The 22,881-nt window shown below is 45.3% G+C and overlaps 10 non-coding genes across 10 annotated transcripts; all 10 read right to left on the reverse strand.

Moving 5' to 3' along the window:
• Positions 1-227: 227 nt before the first annotated feature.
• LOC130332467 (U2 spliceosomal RNA) lies at positions 228-418 on the reverse strand. Its single transcript, XR_008875155.1, has one exon. It is a non-coding gene; the product is annotated as a U2 spliceosomal RNA (small nuclear RNA).
• Positions 419-2,501: 2,083 nt separating this feature from the next.
• LOC130332468 (U2 spliceosomal RNA) lies at positions 2,502-2,692 on the reverse strand. Its single transcript, XR_008875156.1, has one exon. It is a non-coding gene; the product is annotated as a U2 spliceosomal RNA (small nuclear RNA).
• A 2,087-nt stretch (positions 2,693-4,779) lies between these two features.
• LOC130332470 (U2 spliceosomal RNA) lies at positions 4,780-4,970 on the reverse strand. Its single transcript, XR_008875157.1, has one exon. It is a non-coding gene; the product is annotated as a U2 spliceosomal RNA (small nuclear RNA).
• Positions 4,971-7,055: 2,085 nt separating this feature from the next.
• Positions 7,056-7,246, reverse strand: LOC130332471 (U2 spliceosomal RNA). The gene has a single exon (XR_008875158.1). It is a non-coding gene; the product is annotated as a U2 spliceosomal RNA (small nuclear RNA).
• A 2,092-nt stretch (positions 7,247-9,338) lies between these two features.
• On the reverse strand, positions 9,339-9,529 carry LOC130332472 (U2 spliceosomal RNA). Its single transcript, XR_008875159.1, has one exon. It is a non-coding gene; the product is annotated as a U2 spliceosomal RNA (small nuclear RNA).
• A 2,100-nt stretch (positions 9,530-11,629) lies between these two features.
• On the reverse strand, positions 11,630-11,820 carry LOC130332473 (U2 spliceosomal RNA). Its single transcript, XR_008875160.1, has one exon. It is a non-coding gene; the product is annotated as a U2 spliceosomal RNA (small nuclear RNA).
• Positions 11,821-13,903: 2,083 nt separating this feature from the next.
• Positions 13,904-14,094, reverse strand: LOC130332475 (U2 spliceosomal RNA). The gene has a single exon (XR_008875162.1). It is a non-coding gene; the product is annotated as a U2 spliceosomal RNA (small nuclear RNA).
• A 2,089-nt stretch (positions 14,095-16,183) lies between these two features.
• LOC130332476 (U2 spliceosomal RNA) lies at positions 16,184-16,374 on the reverse strand. Its single transcript, XR_008875163.1, has one exon. It is a non-coding gene; the product is annotated as a U2 spliceosomal RNA (small nuclear RNA).
• A 2,075-nt stretch (positions 16,375-18,449) lies between these two features.
• LOC130332477 (U2 spliceosomal RNA) lies at positions 18,450-18,640 on the reverse strand. The gene has a single exon (XR_008875164.1). It is a non-coding gene; the product is annotated as a U2 spliceosomal RNA (small nuclear RNA).
• Positions 18,641-20,732: 2,092 nt separating this feature from the next.
• LOC130332519 (U2 spliceosomal RNA) lies at positions 20,733-20,922 on the reverse strand. Its single transcript, XR_008875202.1, has one exon. It is a non-coding gene; the product is annotated as a U2 spliceosomal RNA (small nuclear RNA).
• Positions 20,923-22,881: the final 1,959 nt, after the last annotated feature.

Below are 22,881 nucleotides of genomic sequence, written 5' to 3' on the forward strand. Positions count from 1 at the left end.
TCCAATTAAGGAGGCCATTTAGTCAGCAGCAGCAGAAGTCCTGTGCCTGGACGCTCCAACAGCGGCCAGACACAAGCAGAAGCAGCAGAAGCAGCAGCAGCACCACCTTTTGTTTTTTGGCTGCAGCAGCAGCAGCAGCAGCAGCAAGGCCCACAGGGCTGGCTAGCTGGCTAGCCAGCAAGCAGGTAGCAATGAAAGTAGGAATCTTTCTTTTTAACCCTGTAAGGGGGTGGTGCACTGTACCCGAAGATACTGCCATATCGGGTCAATGCATAGGGCGACGGAAGCAAGCTTCGAAATCGGCCCCCGTTCTCAAAAATCCATTTAATATATGGTCCCCAGATAGGGGACGTATCAGATATTAAACTGATAAGAACAGATACTACACTTGATCTTAGCCAAAAGGCCGAGAAGCGATAACCGTGAAAGGGGCGGGCCCAACAAGGTCCCCTTCATGGGCACTATCACTGCTTGCTGTCAGGGAGGCTGCCAGACAATTTTCCATGCACACTCTGGGCTGGGGGGCAGTCAACCACCAGTACACACAGCAGAACCTAAACCCATACCATTATTGCTAAGCAGCAAGACAGGGGCCCATTGCACTCCCACGGGGCCTTTTTAAATGCAATCCATAACCCGGATTTGCCAGGAACCCTTCTTACTCCTCCTACTTGCATGTGACACTGGGCTTAGGATCTGCATAGGAAACACACACACAAGCACACACCTACCTTTGTTGCCTGCAGATGCCTCCTTGGCTGTCCCCAAACGGTATCAAACCAACACCCACGGGAAGCTGTAAGCATAGAGGACATGCCTGCACCCCATTGGACTTACCTGTGTGGGTTAAATCCGGGTTATTTGACAACCTATGGCGGTGATGGTTCTGCTCAGGCAGAGCAGTGCTGATGCTCCTCATAAAGCTGTCGCTGCTGTGAAGGTTCTAGGTGACATCACAATCCCTATGGTTACATACACAACAAAGCTGGGTTGTTGTTGTTTACACTCTGCAAGGCCTGTGGAAGTGAGTGACATCATAGCACTGTAGTTCTGAGGGTTCTAGATGGATGCAACAATCTCCTGTTGCTTCTATGAAGGCCATAATAGACGACATCACCAAACAGCTCCATAGTCACATACACAGCAAAGGAGAGATGTTGTTTACACCTAGTGATGTCAGTGGTATTGAGTGACATCACAGCACAGTGCTAAGGCTCCTGGGCCTGGACACAGCAGCGGCTGCAATATCTCAACGGAGAATACGTTTATATATATGTGTGTGTGTGCGCGTATATATATATATATATATATATATATATATATATATATTTCTCCGCCGAAATCACTTTTAAACCCATTTCCACCTTTTTTTCCCTTCTCTTCCTCTTACTTTTTTTTCACGTTTTTTTACGTTTTTCTCCTTTTCGCCTCTTTTCTGGGCGTATTATTCTTCTTTTTCTTCTTTTTTTTCGTCTAATGCATACCCCATCAGTGCAGCAATGCTTATTCAATACCGCCAGCAGATGGAGACACTGGGGGATAATTTTCTAAGGATTTATACTGATTTTTCCTGTCTGAATTTGTCGCACAGAAAGTTGCAGGCCAAATATGTGTGACATTTCTGCGACTTTAGCTTCTAGAGCATTTTTACAACATTATACATAGGTGCTGAATACATAAAAAGCGACTGTTCAGCGACAGACAAGTCGCATCGGCTGAAAGTAGGCCAGAATGTCAGTCCATGTTGGAGCAGGTTTAGATACAGTCTAAAGCATAGATCTCAAAGTCTGTGCACAGAATTTAGCAAGGGCCTCGCACCTTCTGATGCATCAGGTAGGTGCACTATAGCATAGCCTAACCCTCTGTACTTTGGTCTATATTGATGCGGGACATAGACAGCCAGCTGATGACCAATCCATTAGTGCAATGGATGGCTGGAAGCATTTGTCTTTGCCTTTGCAATACCACAGAAGCAATGCATGGTCAATGTACAGCAATGACACACCTGTGTGAACAGCCAGGAGACCCCCCCATGTTATGTTACATAGTTACATAGTTAGTACGGTCGAAAAAAGACATATGTCCATCAAGTTCAACCAGGGAATTAAGGGGTAGGGGTGTGGCGCGATATTGGGGAAGGGATGAGATTTTATATTTCTTCATAAGCATTAATCTTATTTTGTCAATTAGGAACATTCAGCACCCACCCGCTATCAAGGCAGCTGCCTATCATGTCATGCCCTACCTGCACAGGTGTGCTGGCTACTCAAATGATCCAATTAAGGAGGCCATTTAGTCAGCAGCAGCAGAAGTCCTGTGCCTGGACGCTCCAACAGCGGCCAGACACAAGCAGAAGCAGCAGAAGCAGCAGCAGCACCACCTTTTGTTTTTTGGCTGCAGCAGCAGCAGCAGCAGCAGCAAGGCCCACAGGGCTGGCTAGCTGGCTAGCCAGCAAGCAGGTAGCAATGAAAGTAGGAATCTTTCTTTTTAACCCTGTAAGGGGGTGGTGCACTGTACCCGAAGATACTGCCATATCGGGTCAATGCATAGGGCGACGGAAGCAAGCTTCGAAATCGGCCCCCGTTCTCAAAAATCCATTTAATATATGGTCCCCAGATAGGGGACGTATCAGATATTAAACTGATAAGAACAGATACTACACTTGATCTTAGCCAAAAGGCCGAGAAGCGATAACCGTGAAAGGGGCGGGCCCAACAAGGTCCCCTTCATGGGCACTATCACTGCTTGCTGTCAGGGAGGCTGCCAGACAATTTTCCATGCACACTCTGGGCTGGGGGGCAGTCAACCACCAGTACACACAGCAGAACCTAAACCCATACCATTATTGCTAAGCAGCAAGACAGGGGCCCATTGCACTCCCACGGGGCCTTTTTAAATGCAATCCATAACCCGGATTTGCCAGGAACCCTTCTTACTCCTCCTACTTGCATGTGACACTGGGCTTAGGATCTGCATAGGAAACACACACACAAGCACACACCTACCTTTGTTGCCTGCAGATGCCTCCTTGGCTGTCCCCAAACGGTATCAAACCAACACCCACGGGAAGCTGTAAGCATAGAGGACATGCCTGCACCCCATTGGACTTACCTGTGTGGGTTAAATCCGGGTTATTTGACAACCTATGGCGGTGATGGTTCTGCTCAGGCAGAGCAGTGCTGATGCTCCTCATAAAGCTGTCGCTGCTGTGAAGGTTCTAGGTGACATCACAATCCCTATGGTTACATACACAACAAAGCTGGGTTGTTGTTGTTTACACTCTGCAAGGCCTGTGGAAGTGAGTGACATCATAGCACTGTAGTTCTGAGGGTTCTAGATGGATGCAACAATCTCCTGTTGCTTCTATGAAGGCCATAATAGACGACATCACCAAACAGCTCCATAGTCACATACACAGCAAAGGAGAGATGTTGTTTACACCTAGTGATGTCAGTGGTATTGAGTGACATCACAGCACAGTGCTAAGGCTCCTGGGCCTGGACACAGCAGCGGCTGCAATATCTCAACGGAGAATACGTTTATATATATGTGTGTGTGTGCGCGTATATATATATATATATATATATATATATATATATATATATATATATATTTCTCCGCCGAAATCACTTTTAAACCCATTTCCACCTTTTTTTCCCTTCTCTTCCTCTTACTTTTTTTTCACGTTTTTTTACGTTTTTCTCCTTTTCGCCTCTTTTCTGGGCGTATTATTCTTCTTTTTCTTCTTTTTTTTCGTCTAATGCATACCCCATCAGTGCAGCAATGCTTATTCAATACCGCCAGCAGATGGAGACACTGGGGGATAATTTTCTAAGGATTTATACTGATTTTTCCTGTCTGAATTTGTCGCACAGAAAGTTGCAGGCCAAATATGTGTGACATTTCTGCGACTTTAGCTTCTAGAGCATTTTTACAACATTATACATAGGTGCTGAATACATAAAAAGCGACTGTTCAGCGACAGACAAGTCGCATCGGCTGAAAGTAGGCCAGAATGTCAGTCCATGTTGGAGCAGGTTTAGATACAGTCTAAAGCATAGATCTCAAAGTCTGTGCACAGAATTTAGCAAGGGCCTCGCACCTTCTGATGCATCAGGTAGGTGCACTATAGCATAGCCTAACCCTCTGTACTTTGGTCTATATTGATGCGGGACATAGACAGCCAGCTGATGACCAATCCATTAGTGCAATGGATGGCTGGAAGCATTTGTCTTTGCCTTTGCAATACCACAGAAGCAATGCATGGTCAATGTACAGCAATGACACACCTGTGTGAACAGCCAGGAGACCCCCCCATGTTATGTTACATAGTTACATAGTTAGTACGGTCGAAAAAAGACATATGTCCATCAAGTTCAACCAGGGAATTAAGGGGTAGGGGTGTGGCGCGATATTGGGGAAGGGATGAGATTTTATATTTCTTCATAAGCATTAATCTTATTTTGTCAATTAGGAACATTCAGCACCCACCCGCTATCAAGGCAGCTGCCTATCATGTCATGCCCTACCTGCACAGGTGTGCTGGCTACTCAAATGATCCAATTAAGGAGGCCATTTAGTCAGCAGCAGCAGAAGTCCTGTGCCTGGACGCTCCAACAGCGGCCAGACACAAGCAGAAGCAGCAGAAGCAGCAGCAGCACCACCTTTTGTTTTTTAGCAGCAGCAGCAGCAGCAGCAAGGCCCACAGGGCTGGCTAGCTGGCTAGCCAGCAAGCAGGTAGCAATGAAAGTAGGAATCTTTCTTTTTAACCCTGTAAGGGGGTGGTGCACTGTACCCGAAGATACTGCCATATCGGGTCAATGCATAGGGCGACGGAAGCAAGCTTCGAAATCGGCCCCCGTTCTCAAAAATCCATTTAATATATGGTCCCCAGATAGGGGACGTATCAGATATTAAACTGATAAGAACAGATACTACACTTGATCTTAGCCAAAAGGCCGAGAAGCGATAACCGTGAAAGGGGCGGGCCCAACAAGGTCCCCTTCATGGGCACTATCACTGCTTGCTGTCAGGGAGGCTGCCAGACAATTTTCCATGCACACTCTGGGCTGGGGGGCAGTCAACCACCAGTACACACAGCAGAACCTAAACCCATACCATTATTGCTAAGCAGCAAGACAGGGGCCCATTGCACTCCCACGGGGCCTTTTTAAATGCAATCCATAACCCGGATTTGCCAGGAACCCTTCTTACTCCTCCTACTTGCATGTGACACTGGGCTTAGGATCTGCATAGGAAACACACACACAAGCACACACCTACCTTTGTTGCCTGCAGATGCCTCCTTGGCTGTCCCCAAACGGTATCAAACCAACACCCACGGGAAGCTGTAAGCATAGAGGACATGCCTGCACCCCATTGGACTTACCTGTGTGGGTTAAATCCGGGTTATTTGACAACCTATGGCGGTGATGGTTCTGCTCAGGCAGAGCAGTGCTGATGCTCCTCATAAAGCTGTCGCTGCTGTGAAGGTTCTAGGTGACATCACAATCCCTATGGTTACATACACAACAAAGCTGGGTTGTTGTTGTTTACACTCTGCAAGGCCTGTGGAAGTGAGTGACATCATAGCACTGTAGTTCTGAGGGTTCTAGATGGATGCAACAATCTCCTGTTGCTTCTATGAAGGCCATAATAGACGACATCACCAAACAGCTCCATAGTCACATACACAGCAAAGGAGAGATGTTGTTTACACCTAGTGATGTCAGTGGTATTGAGTGACATCACAGCACAGTGCTAAGGCTCCTGGGCCTGGACACAGCAGCGGCTGCAATATCTCAACGGAGAATACGTTTATATATATGTGTGTGTGTGCGCGTATATATATATATATATATATATATATATATATATATATATTTCTCCGCCGAAATCACTTTTAAACCCATTTCCACCTTTTTTTCCCTTCTCTTCCTCTTACTTTTTTTTCACGTTTTTTTACGTTTTTCTCCTTTTCGCCTCTTTTCTGGGCGTATTATTCTTCTTTTTCTTCTTTTTTTTCGTCTAATGCATACCCCATCAGTGCAGCAATGCTTATTCAATACCGCCAGCAGATGGAGACACTGGGGGATAATTTTCTAAGGATTTATACTGATTTTTCCTGTCTGAATTTGTCGCACAGAAAGTTGCAGGCCAAATATGTGTGACATTTCTGCGACTTTAGCTTCTAGAGCATTTTTACAACATTATACATAGGTGCTGAATACATAAAAAGCGACTGTTCAGCGACAGACAAGTCGCATCGGCTGAAAGTAGGCCAGAATGTCAGTCCATGTTGGAGCAGGTTTAGATACAGTCTAAAGCATAGATCTCAAAGTCTGTGCACAGAATTTAGCAAGGGCCTCGCACCTTCTGATGCATCAGGTAGGTGCACTATAGCATAGCCTAACCCTCTGTACTTTGGTCTATATTGATGCGGGACATAGACAGCCAGCTGATGACCAATCCATTAGTGCAATGGATGGCTGGAAGCATTTGTCTTTGCCTTTGCAATACCACAGAAGCAATGCATGGTCAATGTACAGCAATGACACACCTGTGTGAACAGCCAGGAGACCCCCCCATGTTATGTTACATAGTTACATAGTTAGTACGGTCGAAAAAAGACATATGTCCATCAAGTTCAACCAGGGAATTAAGGGGTAGGGGTGTGGCGCGATATTGGGGAAGGGATGAGATTTTATATTTCTTCATAAGCATTAATCTTATTTTGTCAATTAGGAACATTCAGCACCCACCCGCTATCAAGGCAGCTGCCTATCATGTCATGCCCTACCTGCACAGGTGTGCTGGCTACTCAAATGATCCAATTAAGGAGGCCATTTAGTCAGCAGCAGCAGAAGTCCTGTGCCTGGACGCTCCAACAGCGGCCAGACACAAGCAGAAGCAGCAGAAGCAGCAGCAGCACCACCTTTTGTTTTTTGGCTGCAGCAGCAGCAGCAGCAGCAGCAAGGCCCACAGGGCTGGCTAGCTGGCTAGCCAGCAAGCAGGTAGCAATGAAAGTAGGAATCTTTCTTTTTAACCCTGTAAGGGGGTGGTGCACTGTACCCGAAGATACTGCCATATCGGGTCAATGCATAGGGCGACGGAAGCAAGCTTCGAAATCGGCCCCCGTTCTCAAAAATCCATTTAATATATGGTCCCCAGATAGGGGACGTATCAGATATTAAACTGATAAGAACAGATACTACACTTGATCTTAGCCAAAAGGCCGAGAAGCGATAACCGTGAAAGGGGCGGGCCCAACAAGGTCCCCTTCATGGGCACTATCACTGCTTGCTGTCAGGGAGGCTGCCAGACAATTTTCCATGCACACTCTGGGCTGGGGGGCAGTCAACCACCAGTACACACAGCAGAACCTAAACCCATACCATTATTGCTAAGCAGCAAGACAGGGGCCCATTGCACTCCCACGGGGCCTTTTTAAATGCAATCCATAACCCGGATTTGCCAGGAACCCTTCTTACTCCTCCTACTTGCATGTGACACTGGGCTTAGGATCTGCATAGGAAACACACACACAAGCACACACCTACCTTTGTTGCCTGCAGATGCCTCCTTGGCTGTCCCCAAACGGTATCAAACCAACACCCACGGGAAGCTGTAAGCATAGAGGACATGCCTGCACCCCATTGGACTTACCTGTGTGGGTTAAATCCGGGTTATTTGACAACCTATGGCGGTGATGGTTCTGCTCAGGCAGAGCAGTGCTGATGCTCCTCATAAAGCTGTCGCTGCTGTGAAGGTTCTAGGTGACATCACAATCCCTATGGTTACATACACAACAAAGCTGGGTTGTTGTTGTTTACACTCTGCAAGGCCTGTGGAAGTGAGTGACATCATAGCACTGTAGTTCTGAGGGTTCTAGATGGATGCAACAATCTCCTGTTGCTTCTATGAAGGCCATAATAGACGACATCACCAAACAGCTCCATAGTCACATACACAGCAAAGGAGAGATGTTGTTTACACCTAGTGATGTCAGTGGTATTGAGTGACATCACAGCACAGTGCTAAGGCTCCTGGGCCTGGACACAGCAGCGGCTGCAATATCTCAACGGAGAATACGTTTATATATATGTGTGTGTGTGCGCGTATATATATATATATATATATATATATATATATATATATATATATATATTCTCCGCCGAAATCACTTTTAAACCCATTTCCACCTTTTTTTCCCTTCTCTTCCTCTTACTTTTTTTTCACGTTTTTTTACGTTTTTCTCCTTTTCGCCTCTTTTCTGGGCGTATTATTCTTCTTTTTCTTCTTTTTTTTCGTCTAATGCATACCCCATCAGTGCAGCAATGCTTATTCAATACCGCCAGCAGATGGAGACACTGGGGGATAATTTTCTAAGGATTTATACAGATTTTTCCTGTCTGAATTTGTCGCACAGAAAGTTGCAGGCCAAATATGTGTGACATTTCTGCGACTTTAGCTTCTAGAGCATTTTTACAACATTATACATAGGTGCTGAATACATAAAAAGCGACTGTTCAGCGACAGACAAGTCGCATCGGCTGAAAGTAGGCCAGAATGTCAGTCCATGTTGGAGCAGGTTTAGATACAGTCTAAAGCATAGATCTCAAAGTCTGTGCACAGAATTTAGCAAGGGCCTCGCACCTTCTGATGCATCAGGTAGGTGCACTATAGCATAGCCTAACCCTCTGTACTTTGGTCTATATTGATGCGGGACATAGACAGCCAGCTGATGACCAATCCATTAGTGCAATGGATGGCTGGAAGCATTTGTCTTTGCCTTTGCAATACCACAGAAGCAATGCATGGTCAATGTACAGCAATGACACACCTGTGTGAACAGCCAGGAGACCCCCCCATGTTATGTTACATAGTTACATAGTTAGTACGGTCGAAAAAAGACATATGTCCATCAAGTTCAACCAGGGAATTAAGGGGTAGGGGTGTGGCGCGATATTGGGGAAGGGATGAGATTTTATATTTCTTCATAAGCATTAATCTTATTTTGTCAATTAGGAACATTCAGCACCCACCCGCTATCAAGGCAGCTGCCTATCATGTCATGCCCTACCTGCACAGGTGTGCTGGCTACTCAAATGATCCAATTAAGGAGGCCATTTAGTCAGCAGCAGCAGAAGTCCTGTGCCTGGACGCTCCAACAGCGGCCAGACACAAGCAGAAGCAGCAGAAGCAGCAGCAGCACCACCTTTTGTTTTTTGGCTGCAGCAGCAGCAGCAGCAGCAGCAAGGCCCACAGGGCTGGCTAGCTGGCTAGCCAGCAAGCAGGTAGCAATGAAAGTAGGAATCTTTCTTTTTAACCCTGTAAGGGGGTGGTGCACTGTACCCGAAGATACTGCCATATCGGGTCAATGCATAGGGCGACGGAAGCAAGCTTCGAAATCGGCCCCCGTTCTCAAAAATCCATTTAATATATGGTCCCCAGATAGGGGACGTATCAGATATTAAACTGATAAGAACAGATACTACACTTGATCTTAGCCAAAAGGCCGAGAAGCGATAACCGTGAAAGGGGCGGGCCCAACAAGGTCCCCTTCATGGGCACTATCACTGCTTGCTGTCAGGGAGGCTGCCAGACAATTTTCCATGCACACTCTGGGCTGGGGGGCAGTCAACCACCAATACACACAGCAGAACCTAAACCCATACCATTATTGCTAAGCAGCAAGACAGGGGCCCATTGCACTCCCACGGGGCCTTTTTAAATGCAATCCATAACCCGGATTTGCCAGGAACCCTTCTTACTCCTCCTACTTGCATGTGACACTGGGCTTAGGATCTGCATAGGAAACACACACACAAGCACACACCTACCTTTGTTGCCTGCAGATGCCTCCTTGGCTGTCCCCAAACGGTATCAAACCAACACCCACGGGAAGCTGTAAGCATAGAGGACATGCCTGCACCCCATTGGACTTACCTGTGTGGGTTAAATCCGGGTTATTTGACAACCTATGGCGGTGATGGTTCTGCTCAGGCAGAGCAGTGCTGATGCTCCTCATAAAGCTGTCGCTGCTGTGAAGGTTCTAGGTGACATCACAATCCCTATGGTTACATACACAACAAAGCTGGGTTGTTGTTGTTTACACTCTGCAAGGCCTGTGGAAGTGAGTGACATCATAGCACTGTAGTTCTGAGGGTTCTAGATGGATGCAACAATCTCCTGTTGCTTCTATGAAGGCCATAATAGACGACATCACCAAACAGCTCCATAGTCACATACACAGCAAAGGAGAGATGTTGTTTACACCTAGTGATGTCAGTGGTATTGAGTGACATCACAGCACAGTGCTAAGGCTCCTGGGCCTGGACACAGCAGCGGCTGCAATATCTCAACGGAGAATACGTTTATATCTATGTGTGTGTGTGCGCATATATATATATATATATATATATATATATATATATATATATATATATATATATTTCTCCGCCGAAATCACTTTTAAACCCATTTCCACCTTTTTTTCCCTTCTCTTCCTCTTACTTTTTTTTCACGTTTTTTTACGTTTTTCTCCTTTTCGCCTCTTTTCTGGGCGTATTATTCTTCTTTTTCTTCTTTTTTTTCGTCTAATGCATACCCCATCAGTGCAGCAATGCTTATTCAATACCGCCAGCAGATGGAGACACTGGGGGATAATTTTCTAAGGATTTATACTGATTTTTCCTGTCTGAATTTGTCGCACAGAAAGTTGCAGGCCAAATATGTGTGACATTTCTGCGACTTTAGCTTCTAGAGCATTTTTACAACATTATACATAGGTGCTGAATACATAAAAAGCGACTGTTCAGCGACAGACAAGTCGCATCGGCTGAAAGTAGGCCAGAATGTCAGTCCATGTTGGAGCAGGTTTAGATACAGTCTAAAGCATAGATCTCAAAGTCTGTGCACAGAATTTAGCAAGGGCCTCGCACCTTCTGATGCATCAGGTAGGTGCACTATAGCATAGCCTAACCCTCTGTACTTTGGTCTATATTGATGCGGGACATAGACAGCCAGCTGATGACCAATCCATTAGTGCAATGGATGGCTGGAAGCATTTGTCTTTGCCTTTGCAATACCACAGAAGCAATGCATGGTCAATGTACAGCAATGACACACCTGTGTGAACAGCCAGGAGACCCCCCCATGTTATGTTACATAGTTACATAGTTAGTACGGTCGAAAAAAGACATATGTCCATCAAGTTCAACCAGGGAATTAAGGGGTAGGGGTGTGGCGCGATATTGGGGAAGGGATGAGATTTTATATTTCTTCATAAGCATTAATCTTATTTTGTCAATTAGGAACATTCAGCACCCACCCGCTATCAAGGCAGCTGCCTATCATGTCATGCCCTACCTGCACAGGTGTGCTGGCTACTCAAATGATCCAATTAAGGAGGCCATTTAGTCAGCAGCAGCAGAAGTCCTGTGCCTGGACGCTCCAACAGCGGCCAGACACAAGCAGAAGCAGCAGAAGCAGCAGCAGCACCACCTTTTGTTTTTTGGCTGCAGCAGCAGCAGCAGCAGCAGCAGCAAGGCCCACAGGGCTGGCTAGCTGGCTAGCCAGCAAGCAGGTAGCAATGAAAGTAGGAATCTTTCTTTTTAACCCTGTAAGGGGGTGGTGCACTGTACCCGAAGATACTGCCATATCGGGTCAATGCATAGGGCGACGGAAGCAAGCTTCGAAATCGGCCCCCGTTCTCAAAAATCCATTTAATATATGGTCCCCAGATAGGGGACGTATCAGATATTAAACTGATAAGAACAGATACTACACTTGATCTTAGCCAAAAGGCCGAGAAGCGATAACCGTGAAAGGGGCGGGCCCAACAAGGTCCCCTTCATGGGCACTATCACTGCTTGCTGTCAGGGAGGCTGCCAGACAATTTTCCATGCACACTCTGGGCTGGGGGGCAGTCAACCACCAGTACACACAGCAGAACCTAAACCCATACCATTATTGCTAAGCAGCAAGACAGGGGCCCATTGCACTCCCACGGGGCCTTTTTAAATGCAATCCATAACCCGGATTTGCCAGGAACCCTTCTTACTCCTCCTACTTGCATGTGACACTGGGCTTAGGATCTGCATAGGAAACACACACACAAGCACACACCTACCTTTGTTGCCTGCAGATGCCTCCTTGGCTGTCCCCAAACGGTATCAAACCAACACCCACGGGAAGCTGTAAGCATAGAGGACATGCCTGCACCCCATTGGACTTACCTGTGTGGGTTAAATCCGGGTTATTTGACAACCTATGGCGGTGATGGTTCTGCTCAGGCAGAGCAGTGCTGATGCTCCTCATAAAGCTGTCGCTGCTGTGAAGGTTCTAGGTGACATCACAATCCCTATGGTTACATACACAACAAAGCTGGGTTGTTGTTGTTTACACTCTGCAAGGCCTGTGGAAGTGAGTGACATCATAGCACTGTAGTTCTGAGGGTTCTAGATGGATGCAACAATCTCCTGTTGCTTCTATGAAGGCCATAATAGACGACATCACCAAACAGCTCCATAGTCACATACACAGCAAAGGAGAGATGTTGTTTACACCTAGTGATGTCAGTGGTATTGAGTGACATCACAGCACAGTGCTAAGGCTCCTGGGCCTGGACACAGCAGCGGCTGCAATATCTCAACGGAGAATACGTTTATATATATGTGTGTGTGTGCGCGTATATATATATATATATATATATATATATATATATATATTTCTCCGCCGAAATCACTTTTAAACCCATTTCCACCTTTTTTTCCCTTCTCTTCCTCTTACTTTTTTTTCACGTTTTTTTACGTTTTTCTCCTTTTCGCCTCTTTTCTGGGCGTATTATTCTTCTTTTTCTTCTTTTTTTTCGTCTAATGCATACCCCATCAGTGCAGCAATGCTTATTCAATACCGCCAGCAGATGGAGACACTGGGGGATAATTTTCTAAGGATTTATACTGATTTTTCCTGTCTGAATTTGTCGCACAGAAAGTTGCAGGCCAAATATGTGTGACATTTCTGCGACTTTAGCTTCTAGAGCATTTTTACAACATTATACATAGGTGCTGAATACATAAAAAGCGACTGTTCAGCGACAGACAAGTCGCATCGGCTGAAAGTAGGCCAGAATGTCAGTCCATGTTGGAGCAGGTTTAGATACAGTCTAAAGCATAGATCTCAAAGTCTGTGCACAGAATTTAGCAAGGGCCTCGCACCTTCTGATGCATCAGGTAGGTGCACTATAGCATAGCCTAACCCTCTGTACTTTGGTCTATATTGATGCGGGACATAGACAGCCAGCTGATGACCAATCCATTAGTGCAATGGATGGCTGGAAGCATTTGTCTTTGCCTTTGCAATACCACAGAAGCAATGCATGGTCAATGTACAGCAATGACACACCTGTGTGAACAGCCAGGAGACCCCCCCATGTTATGTTACATAGTTACATAGTTAGTACGGTCGAAAAAAGACATATGTCCATCAAGTTCAACCAGGGAATTAAGGGGTAGGGGTGTGGCGCGATATTGGGGAAGGGATGAGATTTTATATTTCTTCATAAGCATTAATCTTATTTTGTCAATTAGGAACATTCAGCACCCACCCGCTATCAAGGCAGCTGCCTATCATGTCATGCCCTACCTGCACAGGTGTGCTGGCTACTCAAATGATCCAATTAAGGAGGCCATTTAGTCAGCAGCAGCAGAAGTCCTGTGCCTGGACGCTCCAACAGCGGCCAGACACAAGCAGAAGCAGCAGAAGCAGCAGCAGCACCACCTTTTGTTTTTTGGCTGCAGCAGCAGCAGCAGCAGCAGCAAGGCCCACAGGGCTGGCTAGCTGGCTAGCCAGCAAGCAGGTAGCAATGAAAGTAGGAATCTTTCTTTTTAACCCTGTAAGGGGGTGGTGCACTGTACCCGAAGATACTGCCATATCGGGTCAATGCATAGGGCGACGGAAGCAAGCTTCGAAATCGGCCCCCGTTCTCAAAAATCCATTTAATATATGGTCCCCAGATAGGGGACGTATCAGATATTAAACTGATAAGAACAGATACTACACTTGATCTTAGCCAAAAGGCCGAGAAGCGATAACCGTGAAAGGGGCGGGCCCAACAAGGTCCCCTTCATGGGCACTATCACTGCTTGCTGTCAGGGAGGCTGCCAGACAATTTTCCATGCACACTCTGGGCTGGGGGGCAGTCAACCACCAGTACACACAGCAGAACCTAAACCCATACCATTATTGCTAAGCAGCAAGACAGGGGCCCATTGCACTCCCACGGGGCCTTTTTAAATGCAATCCATAACCCGGATTTGCCAGGAACCCTTCTTACTCCTCCTACTTGCATGTGACACTGGGCTTAGGATCTGCATAGGAAACACACACACAAGCACACACCTACCTTTGTTGCCTGCAGATGCCTCCTTGGCTGTCCCCAAACGGTATCAAACCAACACCCACGGGAAGCTGTAAGCATAGAGGACATGCCTGCACCCCATTGGACTTACCTGTGTGGGTTAAATCCGGGTTATTTGACAACCTATGGCGGTGATGGTTCTGCTCAGGCAGAGCAGTGCTGATGCTCCTCATAAAGCTGTCGCTGCTGTGAAGGTTCTAGGTGACATCACAATCCCTATGGTTACATACACAACAAAGCTGGGTTGTTGTTGTTTACACTCTGCAAGGCCTGTGGAAGTGAGTGACATCATAGCACTGTAGTTCTGAGGGTTCTAGATGGATGCAACAATCTCCTGTTGCTTCTATGAAGGCCATAATAGACGACATCACCAAACAGCTCCATAGTCACATACACAGCAAAGGAGAGATGTTGTTTACACCTAGTGATGTCAGTGGTATTGAGTGACATCACAGCACAGTGCTAAGGCTCCTGGGCCTGGACACAGCAGCGGCTGCAATATCTCAACGGAGAATACGTTTATATATATGTGTGTGTGTGCGCGTATCTATATATATATATATATATATATATATATATATATATATATTTCTCCGCCGAAATCACTTTTAAACCCATTTCCACCTTTTTTTCCCTTCTCTTCCTCTTACTTTTTTTTCACGTTTTTTTACGTTTTTCTCCTTTTCGCCTCTTTTCTGGGCGTATTATTCTTCTTTTTCTTCTTTTTTTTCGTCTAATGCATACCCCATCAGTGCAGCAATGCTTATTCAATACCGCCAGCAGATGGAGACACTGGGGGATAATTTTCTAAGGATTTATACTGATTTTTCCTGTCTGAATTTGTCGCACAGAAAGTTGCAGGCCAAATATGTGTGACATTTCTGCGACTTTAGCTTCTAGAGCATTTTTACAACATTATACATAGGTGCTGAATACATAAAAAGCGACTGTTCAGCGACAGACAAGTCGCATCGGCTGAAAGTAGGCCAGAATGTCAGTCCATGTTGGAGCAGGTTTAGATACAGTCTAAAGCATAGATCTCAAAGTCTGTGCACAGAATTTAGCAAGGGCCTCGCACCTTCTGATGCATCAGGTAGGTGCACTATAGCATAGCCTAACCCTCTGTACTTTGGTCTATATTGATGCGGGACATAGACAGCCAGCTGATGACCAATCCATTAGTGCAATGGATGGCTGGAAGCATTTGTCTTTGCCTTTGCAATACCACAGAAGCAATGCATGGTCAATGTACAGCAATGACACACCTGTGTGAACAGCCAGGAGACCCCCCCATGTTATGTTACATAGTTACATAGTTAGTACGGTCGAAAAAAGACATATGTCCATCAAGTTCAACCAGGGAATTAAGGGGTAGGGGTGTGGCGCGATATTGGGGAAGGGATGAGATTTTATATTTCTTCATAAGCATTAATCTTATTTTGTCAATTAGGAACATTCAGCACCCACCCGCTATCAAGGCAGCTGCCTATCATGTCATGCCCTACCTGCACAGGTGTGCTGGCTACTCAAATGATCCAATTAAGGAGGCCATTTAGTCAGCAGCAGCAGAAGTCCTGTGCCTGGACGCTCCAACAGCGGCCAGACACAAGCAGAAGCAGCAGAAGCAGCAGCAGCACCACCTTTTGTTTTTTGGCTGCAGCAGCAGCAGCAGCAGCAGCAAGGCCCACAGGGCTGGCTAGCTGGCTAGCCAGCAAGCAGGTAGCAATGAAAGTAGGAATCTTTCTTTTTAACCCTGTAAGGGGGTGGTGCACTGTACCCGAAGATACTGCCATATCGGGTCAATGCATAGGGCGACGGAAGCAAGCTTCGAAATCGGCCCCCGTTCTCAAAAATCCATTTAATATATGGTCCCCAGATAGGGGACGTATCAGATATTAAACTGATAAGAACAGATACTACACTTGATCTTAGCCAAAAGGCCGAGAAGCGATAACAGTGAAAGGGGCGGGCCCAACAAGGTCCCCTTCATGGGCACTATCACTGCTTGCTGTCAGGGAGGCTGCCAGACAATTTTCCATGCACACTCTGGGCTGGGGGGCAGTCAACCACCAGTACACACAGCAGAACCTAAACCCATACCATTATTGCTAAGCAGCAAGACAGGGGCCCATTGCACTCCCACGGGGCCTTTTTAAATGCAATCCATAACCCGGATTTGCCAGGAACCCTTCTTACTCCTCCTACTTGCATGTGACACTGGGCTTAGGATCTGCATAGGAAACACACACACAAGCACACACCTACCTTTGTTGCCTGCAGATGCCTCCTTGGCTGTCCCCAAACGGTATCAAACCAACACCCACGGGAAGCTGTAAGCATAGAGGACATGCCTGCACCCCATTGGACTTACCTGTGTGGGTTAAATCCGGGTTATTTGACAACCTATGGCGGTGATGGTTCTGCTCAGGCAGAGCAGTGCTGATGCTCCTCATAAAGCTGTCGCTGCTGTGAAGGTTCTAGGTGACATCACAATCCCTATGGTTACATACACAACAAAGCTGGGTTGTTGTTGTTTACACTCTGCAAGGCCTGTGGAAGTGAGTGACATCATAGCACTGTAGTTCTGAGGGTTCTAGATGGATGCAACAATCTCCTGTTGCTTCTATGAAGGCCATAATAGACGACATCACCAAACAGCTCCATAGTCACATACACAGCAAAGGAGAGATGTTGTTTACACCTAGTGATGTCAGTGGTATTGAGTGACATCACAGCACAGTGCTAAGGCTCCTGGGCCTGGACACAGCAGCGGCTGCAATATCTCAACGGAGAATACGTTTATATATATGTGTGTGTGTGCGCGTATATATATATATATATATATATATATATATATATATTTCTCCGCCGAAATCACTTTTAAACCCATTTCCACCTTTTTTTCCCTTCTCTTCCTCTTACTTTTTTTTCACGTTTTTTTACGTTTTTCTCCTTTTCGCCTCTTTTCTGGGCGTATTATTCTTCTTTTTCTTCTTTTTTTTCGTCTAATGCATACCCCATCAGTGCAGCAATGCTTATTCAATACCGCCAGCAGATGGAGACACTGGGGGATAATTTTCTAAGGATTTATACTGATTTTTCCTGTCTGAATTTGTCGCACAGAAAGTTGCAGGCCAAATATGTGTGACATTTCTGCGACTTTAGCTTCTAGAGCATTTTTACAACATTATACATAGGTGCTGAATACATAAAAAGCGACTGTTCAGCGACAGACAAGTCGCATCGGCTGAAAGTAGGCCAGAATGTCAGTCCATGTTGGAGCAGGTTTAGATACAGTCTAAAGCATAGATCTCAAAGTCTGTGCACAGAATTTAGCAAGGGCCTCGCACCTTCTGATGCATCAGGTAGGTGCACTATAGCATAGCCTAACCCTCTGTACTTTGGTCTATATTGATGCGGGACATAGACAGCCAGCTGATGACCAATCCATTAGTGCAATGGATGGCTGGAAGCATTTGTCTTTGCCTTTGCAATACCACAGAAGCAATGCATGGTCAATGTACAGCAATGACACACCTGTGTGAACAGCCAGGAGACCCCCCCATGTTATGTTACATAGTTACATAGTTAGTACGGTCGAAAAAAGACATATGTCCATCAAGTTCAACCAGGGAATTAAGGGGTAGGGGTGTGGCGCGATATTGGGGAAGGGATGAGATTTTATATTTCTTCATAAGCATTAATCTTATTTTGTCAATTAGGAACATTCAGCACCCACCCGCTATCAAGGCAGCTGCCTATCATGTCATGCCCTACCTGCACAGGTGTGCTGGCTACTCAAATGATCCAATTAAGGAGGCCATTTAGTCAGCAGCAGCAGAAGTCCTGTGCCTGGACGCTCCAACAGCGGCCAGACACAAGCAGAAGCAGCAGAAGCAGCAGCAGCACCACCTTTTGTTTTTTGGCTGCAGCAGCAGCAGCAGCAAGGCCCACAGGGCTGGCTAGCTGGCTAGCCAGCAAGCAGGTAGCAATGAAAGTAGGAATCTTTCTTTTTAACCCTGTAAGGGGGTGGTGCACTGTACCCGAAGATACTGCCATATCGGGTCAATGCATAGGGCGACGGAAGCAAGCTTCGAAATCGGCCCCCGTTCTCAAAAATCCATTTAATATATGGTCCCCAGATAGGGGACGTATCAGATATTAAACTGATAAGAACAGATACTACACTTGATCTTAGCCAAAAGGCCGAGAAGCGATAACCGTGAAAGGGGCGGGCCCAACAAGGTCCCCTTCATGGGCACTATCACTGCTTGCTGTCAGGGAGGCTGCCAGACAATTTTCCATGCACACTCTGGGCTGGGGGGCAGTCAACCACCAGTACACACAGCAGAACCTAAACCCATACCATTATTGCTAAGCAGCAAGACAGGGGCCCATTGCACTCCCACGGGGCCTTTTTAAATGCAATCCATAACCCGGATTTGCCAGGAACCCTTCTTACTCCTCCTACTTGCATGTGACACTGGGCTTAGGATCTGCATAGGAAACACACACACAAGCACACACCTACCTTTGTTGCCTGCAGATGCCTCCTTGGCTGTCCCCAAACGGTATCAAACCAACACCCACGGGAAGCTGTAAGCATAGAGGACATGCCTGCACCCCATTGGACTTACCTGTGTGGGTTAAATCCGGGTTATTTGACAACCTATGGCGGTGATGGTTCTGCTCAGGCAGAGCAGTGCTGATGCTCCTCATAAAGCTGTCGCTGCTGTGAAGGTTCTAGGTGACATCACAATCCCTATGGTTACATACACAACAAAGCTGGGTTGTTGTTGTTTACACTCTGCAAGGCCTGTGGAAGTGAGTGACATCATAGCACTGTAGTTCTGAGGGTTCTAGATGGATGCAACAATCTCCTGTTGCTTCTATGAAGGCCATAATAGACGACATCACCAAACAGCTCCATAGTCACATACACAGCAAAGGAGAGATGTTGTTTACACCTAGTGATGTCAGTGGTATTGAGTGACATCACAGCACAGTGCTAAGGCTCCTGGGCCTGGACACAGCAGCGGCTGCAATATCTCAACGGAGAATACGTTTATATATATGTGTGTGTGTGCGCGTATATATATATATATATATATATATATATATATATATATATATATATATATTTCTCCGCCGAAATCACTTTTAAACCCATTTCCACCTTTTTTTCCCTTCTCTTCCTCTTACTTTTTTTTCACGTTTTTTTACGTTTTTCTCCTTTTCGCCTCTTTTCTGGGCGTATTATTCTTCTTTTTCTTCTTTTTTTTCGTCTAATGCATACCCCATCAGTGCAGCAATGCTTATTCAATACCGCCAGCAGATGGAGACACTGGGGGATAATTTTCTAAGGATTTATACTGATTTTTCCTGTCTGAATTTGTCGCACAGAAAGTTGCAGGCCAAATATGTGTGACATTTCTGCGACTTTAGCTTCTAGAGCATTTTTACAACATTATACATAGGTGCTGAATACATAAAAAGCGACTGTTCAGCGACAGACAAGTCGCATCGGCTGAAAGTAGGCCAGAATGTCAGTCCATGTTGGAGCAGGTTTAGATACAGTCTAAAGCATAGATCTCAAAGTCTGTGCACAGAATTTAGCAAGGGCCTCGCACCTTCTGATGCATCAGGTAGGTGCACTATAGCATAGCCTAACCCTCTGTACTTTGGTCTATATTGATGCGGGACATAGACAGCCAGCTGATGACCAATCCATTAGTGCAATGGATGGCTGGAAGCATTTGTCTTTGCCTTTGCAATACCACAGAAGCAATGCATGGTCAATGTACAGCAATGACACACCTGTGTGAACAGCCAGGAGACCCCCCCATGTTATGTTACATAGTTACATAGTTAGTACGGTCGAAAAAAGACATATGTCCATCAAGTTCAACCAGGGAATTAAGGGGTAGGGGTGTGGCGCGATATTGGGGAAGGGATGAGATTTTATATTTCTTCATAAGCATTAATCTTATTTTGTCAATTAGGAACATTCAGCACCCACCCGCTATCAAGGCAGCTGCCTATCATGTCATGCCCTACCTGCACAGGTGTGCTGGCTACTCAAATGATCCAATTAAGGAGGCCATTTAGTCAGCAGCAGCAGAAGTCCTGTGCCTGGACGCTCCAACAGCGGCCAGACACAAGCAGAAGCAGCAGAAGCAGCAGCAGCACCACCTTTTGTTTTTTGGCTGCAGCAGCAGCAGCAGCAGCAAGGCCCACAGGGCTGGCTAGCTGGCTAGCCAGCAAGCAGGTAGCAATGAAAGTAGGAATCTTTCTTTTTAACCCTGTAAGGGGGTGGTGCACTGTACCCGAAGATACTGCCATATCGGGTCAATGCATAGGGCGACGGAAGCAAGCTTCGAAATCGGCCCCCGTTCTCAAAAATCCATTTAATATATGGTCCCCAGATAGGGGACGTATCAGATATTAAACTGATAAGAACAGATTTTTTTTAACTTGACTACCCTTACGGGGGCAACTTTATTAAAAATTAAATAATGTTAACAAAGTTGTGCAAATATGTCAATAAATACAGTTACATATAAATAACATATTTACAACATATTAAAACATAAAATGGGCACTTGGTGGCTTTACAAGATAGAATTCCATTCTTTTAAAAACCATTTTCTAGATAAAAGCGGAAATCTCTTCTTGTCTAAAAGATAGTACTGGTACATTTCATAAAAACAGATAGATAAAATGTCCTTCACAGATAAAACCTCATGCTTGAACAATAAAATATTCCTGGCCTTCCACAGAGCTGCCTTCACACAGTTTATGATCTTCCATGCAATAGTCTCTTGAGTCCGTGTTGGGCATTCCAGGCAACCATAAAAAACCACTGCAATATTTAAGTCTTTTAGTCCAGTTATCCTTTTTACCAGAGGGAGTATCTTTGTCCATATTTTCTGCGAGTAAAAACAAGTCCATATTAGATGGTGCACGGTCTCCACTTGTCGGCATCCCTCCCTCGGGCAGGTTGCAGAGTTGGATAATCCTCTTCGGTGCTGGAATGCCCGGCATGGAAGACACTCGTGTGCGCAGCTCCAGGCCAGGTCCTTCTGTGAATTAAAAAGATAATTAATACTCAACATCTTCCAAATCTGTATACACTTCTGTTCGTTAAAATTTTTGATGGGAGTCACGGTACTGGTTTCTTTTATTTCCTTTAGTAGTTTTTTGCTATTGCACAGATCCTGAACACTTTTACCTTTAAAATTATATAAGTTTAAAATTTTTCCTAAAATCATGTATTGAGGGGGTAAATTCAAAGAATAAGGGCAACTTAAAACTGTAGAAAACCAGCCGTTCCTCCGCATAAAATAACCAGTATTAAAACGAACAAAATAAGACCAGTAGCTATCTTTAAAAACAGTAGTAAAACACATGCTAAAAAACTTTATTAAAAGGAAAGCTTTAAAATCTGGAAAATCCTTACCGCCCCTGGAGTTCGGTTTTATCACAATTTGTCTCTTTAATTTTTCGCTCTTAGAACTCCAAAAGAAAGTAAAACAAGCTTTTGTTATTTTCTTTAGAACCATTTCGGGGGGTGGGAAAACCAGACTTAAATACAATAAAATAGGTAAAAGCACCATTTTTGTAATTAAAACCTTCCCTTCCATTGTAAGTTCTCGCATGTTCCACATACATATTTTCTTATTTATTTTTTGAGCCACCAAGTCCCAGCTATTAAAACCATTATTAGACTCGTCAAAGGAGACACCTAAAATCTGCACCGACTCAGACACAGGGACGGGCACATCATACAAAGGCATTCCGCCTATGTTTAAAATGTTACTTTTGTTAAAATTGACTTTAAAACCGGAGGCACAATTAAAATATTGAATCTGTTTTAGCGTCTTCTGAAGCGATGGGGTGTCCCTGCAAAACACCGCAACATCGTCCATGTACCCCACTACCTTCGCCTCTAGTCCCCCTCCTCCTGGCAGGGGGACTCCATGGATCTGCTTATCCTTTCGTATTGTACATAAAAGAGGCTCTATTGCGCAAATGAAGAGTAGTGGGGACAAGGGACACCCCTGCTTCACTCCGGAATTTAAAATCACGCCCTGTGTCTTAAAACCATTTACTAAAATTTTACTAGTACAGTTATCATAAAAAGCTCTAAGAGACAATAAAAAGCCATCAGGTATACCCATTTTCTCTAAAACCTTAAAAAGATAAAAATGTGACACCCTGTCGAAAGCTTTTTCAAAATCTATGGATAAAACCGCCAGCTTTCCTTTTCTTAATTTGGTGTCGCTAATTACATCCTTTAAAAGGTTTAGGTTCTCCCATAAACTCCTCCCAGGCACCCCACAGACTTGGTTTGTATGAATTATTTTATGGATTACGTTCTTTAAGCGGTTAGCACACAGTTTCGCCATTATTTTATAGTCGCAGTTCAGAAGGGTGATTGGTCTCCAGTTTTTGAGTTC

The sequence above is a fragment of the Hyla sarda genome, unplaced genomic scaffold (assembly GCF_029499605.1).
Source record: "Hyla sarda isolate aHylSar1 unplaced genomic scaffold, aHylSar1.hap1 scaffold_379, whole genome shotgun sequence".
NCBI lineage: Eukaryota > Metazoa > Chordata > Amphibia > Anura > Hylidae > Hyla > Hyla sarda.